Source organism: Etheostoma cragini, chromosome 12, assembly GCF_013103735.1.
Source record: "Etheostoma cragini isolate CJK2018 chromosome 12, CSU_Ecrag_1.0, whole genome shotgun sequence".
Lineage (NCBI taxonomy): Eukaryota > Metazoa > Chordata > Actinopteri > Perciformes > Percidae > Etheostoma > Etheostoma cragini.
The window spans coordinates 7,141,676-7,149,468 of record NC_048418.1 but is presented as its reverse complement, the minus strand read 5'-3'; the positions used below and the strand labels follow the sequence as shown (position 1 = coordinate 7,149,468).

Below are 7,793 nucleotides of genomic sequence, written 5' to 3'. Positions count from 1 at the left end.
TTTGGAAAATGGCTGCAATGAAACAAAGAGTGAAAAATTTAAAGGGGTCTGAATACTTTCCGTACCCACTGTAAGTGAGATCTTGATTTGTGAAATAAATAAAGCTGCCAGATAAATGTAGTTAGATTAATGATATAAATGATATAAGAACATTATATTTACATCCGAATGGTATTGGAGTAGAAGTATAAAGTGTAATGAAATGGAAATAATACAGTCAAAGTACCCAAAATGTGTACTAAATGTACAGAGGTTTTTTCCACCACAGGTTCCAACTGTGAAATCAACCTCAAAGAGTAACATTTCACCTAAATCCCAGATTCACACTGGCCCTCCAGTCAAATCAATACTGTGTAAATATGAAAAGCTCACTGCTAAATCCAGAAACTAAAGCTCCTGAGACCAGCATACCTCCCAAGGCCACTTCCTTGATCAAGCACAGGAGATACTAACTTGGAGGAATAATGGAATATATTTTCATCTGAATGAAATTTACATCATCTATCACTTCTGAACCAGAAAATGTACTGTTATCTGCAGAAAAACCCTCTTTCATATTGCCACAGTGACCTTTTCCACTTTCTTTTCAGTGTGAATTCACAGGTGCATGAAAGGGGAAAACTTTCAATCTTTTTTCTAGCAGTGGAAAAGAGTATAATGCTCACTAATACACGGCAAATTGCCCTGAGGTGTCGGAATAACATATTTGAATGATGAAATCCAGCACGATTCCCTCTGGCAGGCAAATTCCCTTAAAACCTTGTATCTCAGCAGGCACATAGGGGTGGGTTTTGGGAAATTAGGTGCATGTGTGTTTGTCTCCCTGAGGGCTGACGGGAGGCTTGTGTGTGAGCATGTGTGCGCTTGCTGTAGGTGGTTACATGTGTGCGTGTCCTTTAAATAAAAAGCGGCTTATGCAAATGAGCTCGTGTAACCAACGACGATGGCGCTTCACGCAGAGTTTTAATGTGCACCAGTGTTTTCCTAGAGACTAACAAGGCACACTGTGCCATCCGGGCCAAGCAGCAGCACTCACAGCCATTAGACAAGTCAATGGACATTACGTGAGGCGACACAGAGGGGCCCTGCTGAGCATGAGGATGAGGTGTGGTGGAAAGAATTAGCAACAGTCAAGGCTGTGGCCCACTTCTGGCCTTTGGAGACGTGATAGGTGACAACGAGAGAGTTTGACACATTGGCATGGCAGTCTGCCGTTTGTGTGGATTCTCAGGGGAACAACAAACAAGGGAGGCCTTCTCCTTCTCCTCTCTCCGCTTGTCAGTCATTTCTCATCCGTAGGACAGCAAAGTTGGCCTGCCTCCATAGCGTGGCCTACTTTCCTGCTCTCACACAGAATGGAAATGAGCTAAACTTATTTCTTTGCAAACGTCTGTCTGATTTTAATTAACATCACAGACGTGATAAACCAGCTCTCTGTCTATATCTTACAGCAATGAGATCCCACATCCACCTTCTGTGTGTGTGTGTGTGTGAGTGTGAGTGAGTGTGAGTATGTGTGTGAGTGTGAGTCTGCGTGTGCGTGTGTGTGCGTGCGTGCGTGCGTGTGGGTGTGCATGGTGTCCCCTCATATTTGGTGTTGTTTTATACGAGTCGTGTGCTGCAGCACTCAAAGAGAGGGAGTGACAGAGACAGTGAACTGAACTACATAATTTAACCACATGCCTACAAGCTGCACACAGCAGCACTGATTCAAACACGCTTCTCTCAGGTCTCACAGGAACAAGGGTAGCTGTGGGTGTTTTCTAACGCACACACGTACTTACATGCACACACTCACACTCAACCTACTATTGTATTTTTAATTGTTGTTCGTGTTCTCCCTCCCTCAAACATATAGCATCGTAGAGTTTGCTGTTTTGCAGCGTGGCACTTTCTCTTTCTTTCACTCACTCAGTGTGTTTGTCATACAGCACATACTGTATTTATAGCATATTCTGTCGGAAAATGACTTGTATTTGAGTGTATTCATTTGGAAATAATAACATTGACAACTGCTTGAGAGATGGAGGGGTTGAGAGAGGGAGAGGGACTCATTTTAAGCATGTACCCACTAACGAGCTGTATTGTGCTCCAGGCAGTGTGTGCGATAGCTTGAAGTTGCTCTGTGTGTGTGTGTGTGTGTGTGTGTGTGTGTGTGTGTGTGTGTGTGTGTGTGTGTGTGTACTTATTGGCAGCTGAGGGATTTTAAAGTATCTAATTTTTTTAATTTGTGTGTGCTATACTTCTCTCCTTTCCTTTTCTTTCCTCACTTTTCTTCCTATCTCCGTTTCTCTCTTACTGTTTCCTTGTATCTCCTTACTTCCGATCTCCGCTCCTCTTCTTTCACCCATCACGTCATCTTTTCTTGTCCTTTCCTGTCCCTACTTTCCTCTCTTCTTGTCCTCTCTCCTTTTTCTTCTCTCTTCACCTTCTATCTCCCCTCTTCTTTTCTCTTTCCGGTTCCTTTCCTCTCCTCTCTTCCCATCTTGCTTCCTCTCCTTTCCTCTCATCCTATCTCTTCTCCACCATTTCTCACACTCAAAAATAGGTTTTGTTCTATTACAGCCCAAACTCTCTCGTCCGCGCATTTGTTTAGAGTGTAATGCATTATCCATCTCCATTCCACTTTGTTCACTCCACTTCACTTCAACTAGCTGCAAATTAAGAGCAACACATGCTCACGCTCACACAGACACACAAACACATACACACATATGCAGGCATGCAGAGCTACGATCCCATTAGCTTTAATATTTCAGCAGCGTCGTAGCATTCGCCTGTGGCCTTGTCACCGCCTGCTCCCCAGGGACACAGTTCCTAGATCAGCCCGGCATGTCTTCACCCTCCAACAACACCACTAGGACAGGAAAAGCACTCAGCTGACCGCAAAACTGAGTTTGCACGGTGCCCAGCCCCCCCAGAAGACCCCAACCCCCCTCTCACACATCCTCATGTCACCCCCTAACAATGCTGCTATCTCGAGGGAGGAGCAGGAAGAAGGGAAGGGGAGAAAATCAGAGGAGAGATAGAGATACATAGAGAAGTTGTGTGGGTGGACTATAGGGTGCTGATTAGGCCCTTGGTTTGAAGTGTTCAGTGGCTTACCCTTGTCAATGTGCTCACATTCACATACATACACACACGCACGCACGCGCACACACACACACACACACACACACACACACATTGTTTTGCACATTATAACTCATTCAGTGTTACAAAGGCTTTAGAAGTATACGGTGAGGACAGTGTGCCGCGTTTAGTCATTCTGTTAGAAATTCTTTGCTCTTTGAGGTGGAATATTTCCCTTTTGTTCTGAAATTCATGCCTGTGATCAATTGAATGGCACGGCCTACTGCATAATAGAGCTCTGTGTGTGAATGTGTGTGTCTATATATGTGTGTAACTGTGTTTGCCTGTCTGTGTCTGTCCATCTGTGAGTAAAGAATAGAGCTGAATGTGACGAATTGGACTGAGATTTCTTATACGCCTAGCAGAAGTCTGTCTTTGTGCTCACTTGGGGCATCACATCATGGCGGCACGCAGGGCTCTTCTGCTAGGACCACATAATGCTCTCACTGGGCTCTGTTTAGTCCTACCGGGTCTGAGCACTTGTTAGCTCTAGGAGGCTGTGACAGCGTGAGGACACACAATCCAGACATACACACCCAAACAGCATAAGCTATGTCCTGTGAGTTATAACTCATGCATGATCACTAAATGGAAACATTTGTTATCTCCACAACACTACAGACAGACGAGCTGAATCTTTTATGGCTCCCCAAAAGCCCCCCCCCCCCCCCCCCCCCCCCCCCCCTCCCAACACACTCTGATGCACACTATAAGACACACACACACACACACACACACACAGACACACACAGATGCCTGCCACACGTTGGAGCTCACAGGTCAACCTCCTGTGAATAGACTCAAGGAGGACGCATCAGGGCAAAAACAACCACACAACACCTCCTACTTCAAACCTTCATCAAACATTAAAATTGGGGCAATTGTGCACATGCGTGCACATGTACACACAATTATGAAACATTAAAACAAATATTTCCCCATTGTCTTCCTATGAAATATTCAGGTTCTTGTTCAGACTGATACATGCTCTCTACGCTCATCCTCTATGCACATGGACTAAACATTTAGTTTATGGCAAAAGCTTTGGGGGCCACCTCAAAATATCTTGCCTTGACTTCCCTAAGTTGTCTTATCCGTGGTTTAGCAAAACTGGAAGTTTTGACCTACTTAACAGAAGAGAGAGAAAAAAAAAGGTTTGTACCAGTTGTTTTTTTGCATGTTTTATTCTGTTAACTACATACGGCATTAACATTTCATGGCCGCTGACCATTTTCTGAATAATGCTTCAAGTTTTCAGATTTTATCTTCCTAACCCTTATTTCCCTCTTGTATCAAAAATCGACAGTCAAGGTTTCCTTGAGTTAGGAAATTCATCACAATTTACATTTTGTCTCTTTTACTTTTTATGAAAGTTAGCACTACTTTGCTTCAAGCTAAAGGCTAATGTTAACATGCTAAAATGCCTACAACCCCATTGTTAACATGCCGATGTTTGGATGCTGTAATGTTCTTCATCTTATTTTAACAATACCATGCTGATATTTTCTAATTTGCATTATACACAAAGTATTACCTGATGGGAATGTTATACAATTTTGCAGGTGTATGGGGTTAGGAATTAAAGTACAAAGTAAAATTTAGACCTAATGATGGTGCTACATAGCATGGGACTCAGATAAATCTGCGAGGTAATGTTTCTTTGCTCTGGCAGATCTGTCTGGTCCCCCTCTCATTTGTCAGATTTCTAGAAGGACAGACACTGGTTAGGCCAATCACAACTTGTTTAGCTTATATGGGGCGGGATGACTCGGGGAGCCTTCACAATTTAGCCAAAATACGTGATGACATCATTTCTGGCTTGCATAGCCTAGCGCAGGGAACACTATGACAAGCATAGACCTGGCTTAGTAAAGTAAAGGAGAACGCCATTAAAGCATTCTTGAAAACTACCAAGATGGCTGCAGCTGATGCGGCACTTTTTGTTAAAGTACTTTTTTTTTAAATTCTGATGTCAAAAGTGGCATCACTCGTCCACAGACATTTTGATACTACACCTTAGCAGCTCATCTCTGCACGCTGCAGTCTGTCTGCATTTGTACGTAGCTTAGCACTATATTATAAGTTTTATTACGCTGATTGGTTGCAGGTCTACCCAATTGGGTCCTGAGGCATTTCGGTGTATGGTTGTTGCTAACACCTCTTAGAATGAAAATGAACTGAGAGGTTTCAGAATAACTTGCGTTTGCGATTTGATCTGTTGGTTTCAGCCTTAGTGCTAAATGAAAAGTCATCAGCTCACCAAAGTTATTACAATTCATTCTGTAGGGGACATGACTATCTAACAAAGTTCATGACACTTCACCCAATATTCCTCAAGTTGTATTTCTCTAGGCGTTTTTTCTTCATAACATCCATAAATCCATAAACATCCATAAATCCATAAATGGTTGTTTAAAAGTGTTTCATGGCAATCTATCCAGTAGCTGTTGAGACATGTCAGTCTGGTGGACCGACAAGCTGGCATTTCCATTGACCCACACAGCAGGTTTTCACTGTATTCACCTTTTTGAATTCATGAGTTGAAAAAATTCACCTTATCATTTCTGCAATATTCAAGACTGCCTATTTTATGTCCGAGGCTTTATTTTCCAACAAAAGGAAAGCTTTTTTGTTAGCCCGCACTTACATTTTGGATCGTGGTTTAACCTTGAAAGAGAGCCTTTCAACAAAAATAATTCATGAGAAATAACTTTTACAAAATGTTTTCTTTGGTAACTTACCTATTTCAAGCTGGTAAGCCTCTGCGAGTCGAATTCCATCTGAAAGAAACAGACAACATTTTGGCTATGGGATTGGGCCATACTGGATCATCCAAATGGCTGTTGACTAAGTACAACACACAGAATTAGACAGTAACTTTTCACCACACCTACTCAGTGTGTCATCAAAGACAATACCTTTCATGTGAACACACAGAATTAGACAGTAACCAACGTGGCATCCTTTTGGGCTCTAAGCTGTCTCCATTTTTCAAATACGGTACATCCCCAATATTTACCCGAGGTTTGTCACGTCTCTGGTCACGCAACTGTTAGAAACATGTCAGTTTTTTTTGGGGTCAGGTAGAATTTATCCCCATTGATACTGTTCGTTTGTTTGCTGCTTTCATGGCTGTCCTAAAGTTACAGCTGTGGCTTGTTGGGTTTACGTTTTTAAAGGTATATCTGGCCACCCGGCCTGGCTGTCAAACTGGGCAGTTGAAAACAACACACAGGAACAGACACAAACACACACAAACAGACATTTCAACACGTAAGGGTATTTCAAAAGGACAAAATACTGGCATTAGCAGTGTTGTCAGAAAATATAGTTTTTCAACTTAGCATGTTTCCTTAATATCTGATGATGCATTGGGGTCCATTTTGGATTTATTACAGTAAATATTTTAAATTTTTAAATTGAAATTGGTTCGTCAGCTAGATAAAATGTGTTTGTAGGAACGTTTAAATTACATGTAACCCCACATAAGGAATACTCATTGCTAATTGATTTCACTTAGTGGTAAACACAATTACATTTGATAAGATGGGGGATGTAAACCTTGGCAATTTCCTTCAACATGGAGCAGTATAGACATCAAGGAATAGGAAGAGCTTGTGAACAAGGGATCTGTCAGAGAGGTGGGCATGGGCACCAACAGAGAGGTTCCTATTAATACTGTAAAATCTAATTTGCCCAAATGATGTCTTCATTGATCACATCTTGATTACACATTGGATATATATTGTGGAAATGATACATTCTATAAATGTTTGGTAATGTAAGTGTATTATCTGATGGGAAAATTGTCTGTCTTTTGCACTACTTTAGCATATTCCTTTTAAACATTGAAAATATATCTTGCATTCTTGTTACTAGTAGTTAAACGACTAAACTGAAAAGAGAGCATGTTGAGTTTTGGTATTATATCAATATTTCCTCATGATATTTCACAAAAAAACATTGATTATTTTGAACTAATGTTTGTGTGGTGAGTGCTGTTTACAGTCCAAAGGAATGCACAATGGCAAGTTTTGAATGAACAGCTGGCTTTGTTACAAGTGTGATGAGTTTGGAGTTTTGGACTTAGATTTTTGAAATTGTACCACATTGTTGCAATGATAGTACCAAAGCAATACAAAAAACTGTAATCTCAAGTCTGAAAAAAATTATCAGCAGGAACACAAAGTGCTGTTCAAACAATTGGTAGGCTTTAGCATTGATAGAAAGCTGAACATTGAGAAATGTTTTGTTTTATTCATAGATAGATAGATAGATAGATAGATAGATAGATAGATAGATAGATAGATTCACACTCAGAAGAGTACCACAAAGCAGAGAGAGTCCTTGGACACACACTTACAAACACACATGCACAAAATCTAAATCATCATTGGAAAATCATTAGAAATCTGGCAAAGTAGAGGGGCACAGATTGAGGGACAAACACCCCATTCAAGTACACACAAAGACAGGCCTGCACACACTCACAGAGAAGCAGTCGGGTGGAAGGGAAGAGGGGCGGTTCCATGATACACTGCTACGCACACATACACACACACACACACACACACACTCTGCTCAACCCTAAAAAACAACCCTTCATACTTCACAATCCGACCCGCCCACCTCTGTCAACATTTATTGCTCCTTCTGTGTGA

General features: G+C 41.6%; 1 long non-coding RNA gene across 1 annotated transcript in view; it reads right to left on the bottom strand.

Annotated features, from left to right (window-relative positions):
* Nucleotides 1–5,202, bottom strand: part of LOC117954734 — an 8,487-nt gene extending 3,285 nt beyond the window's left edge. The window contains exon 1 of the long non-coding RNA XR_004658887.1: nucleotides 5,193–5,202. This is a non-coding gene — a long non-coding RNA (uncharacterized LOC117954734). The remainder of the gene's footprint in view (nucleotides 1–5,192) is intronic.
* Nucleotides 5,203–7,793: the final 2,591 nt, after the last annotated feature.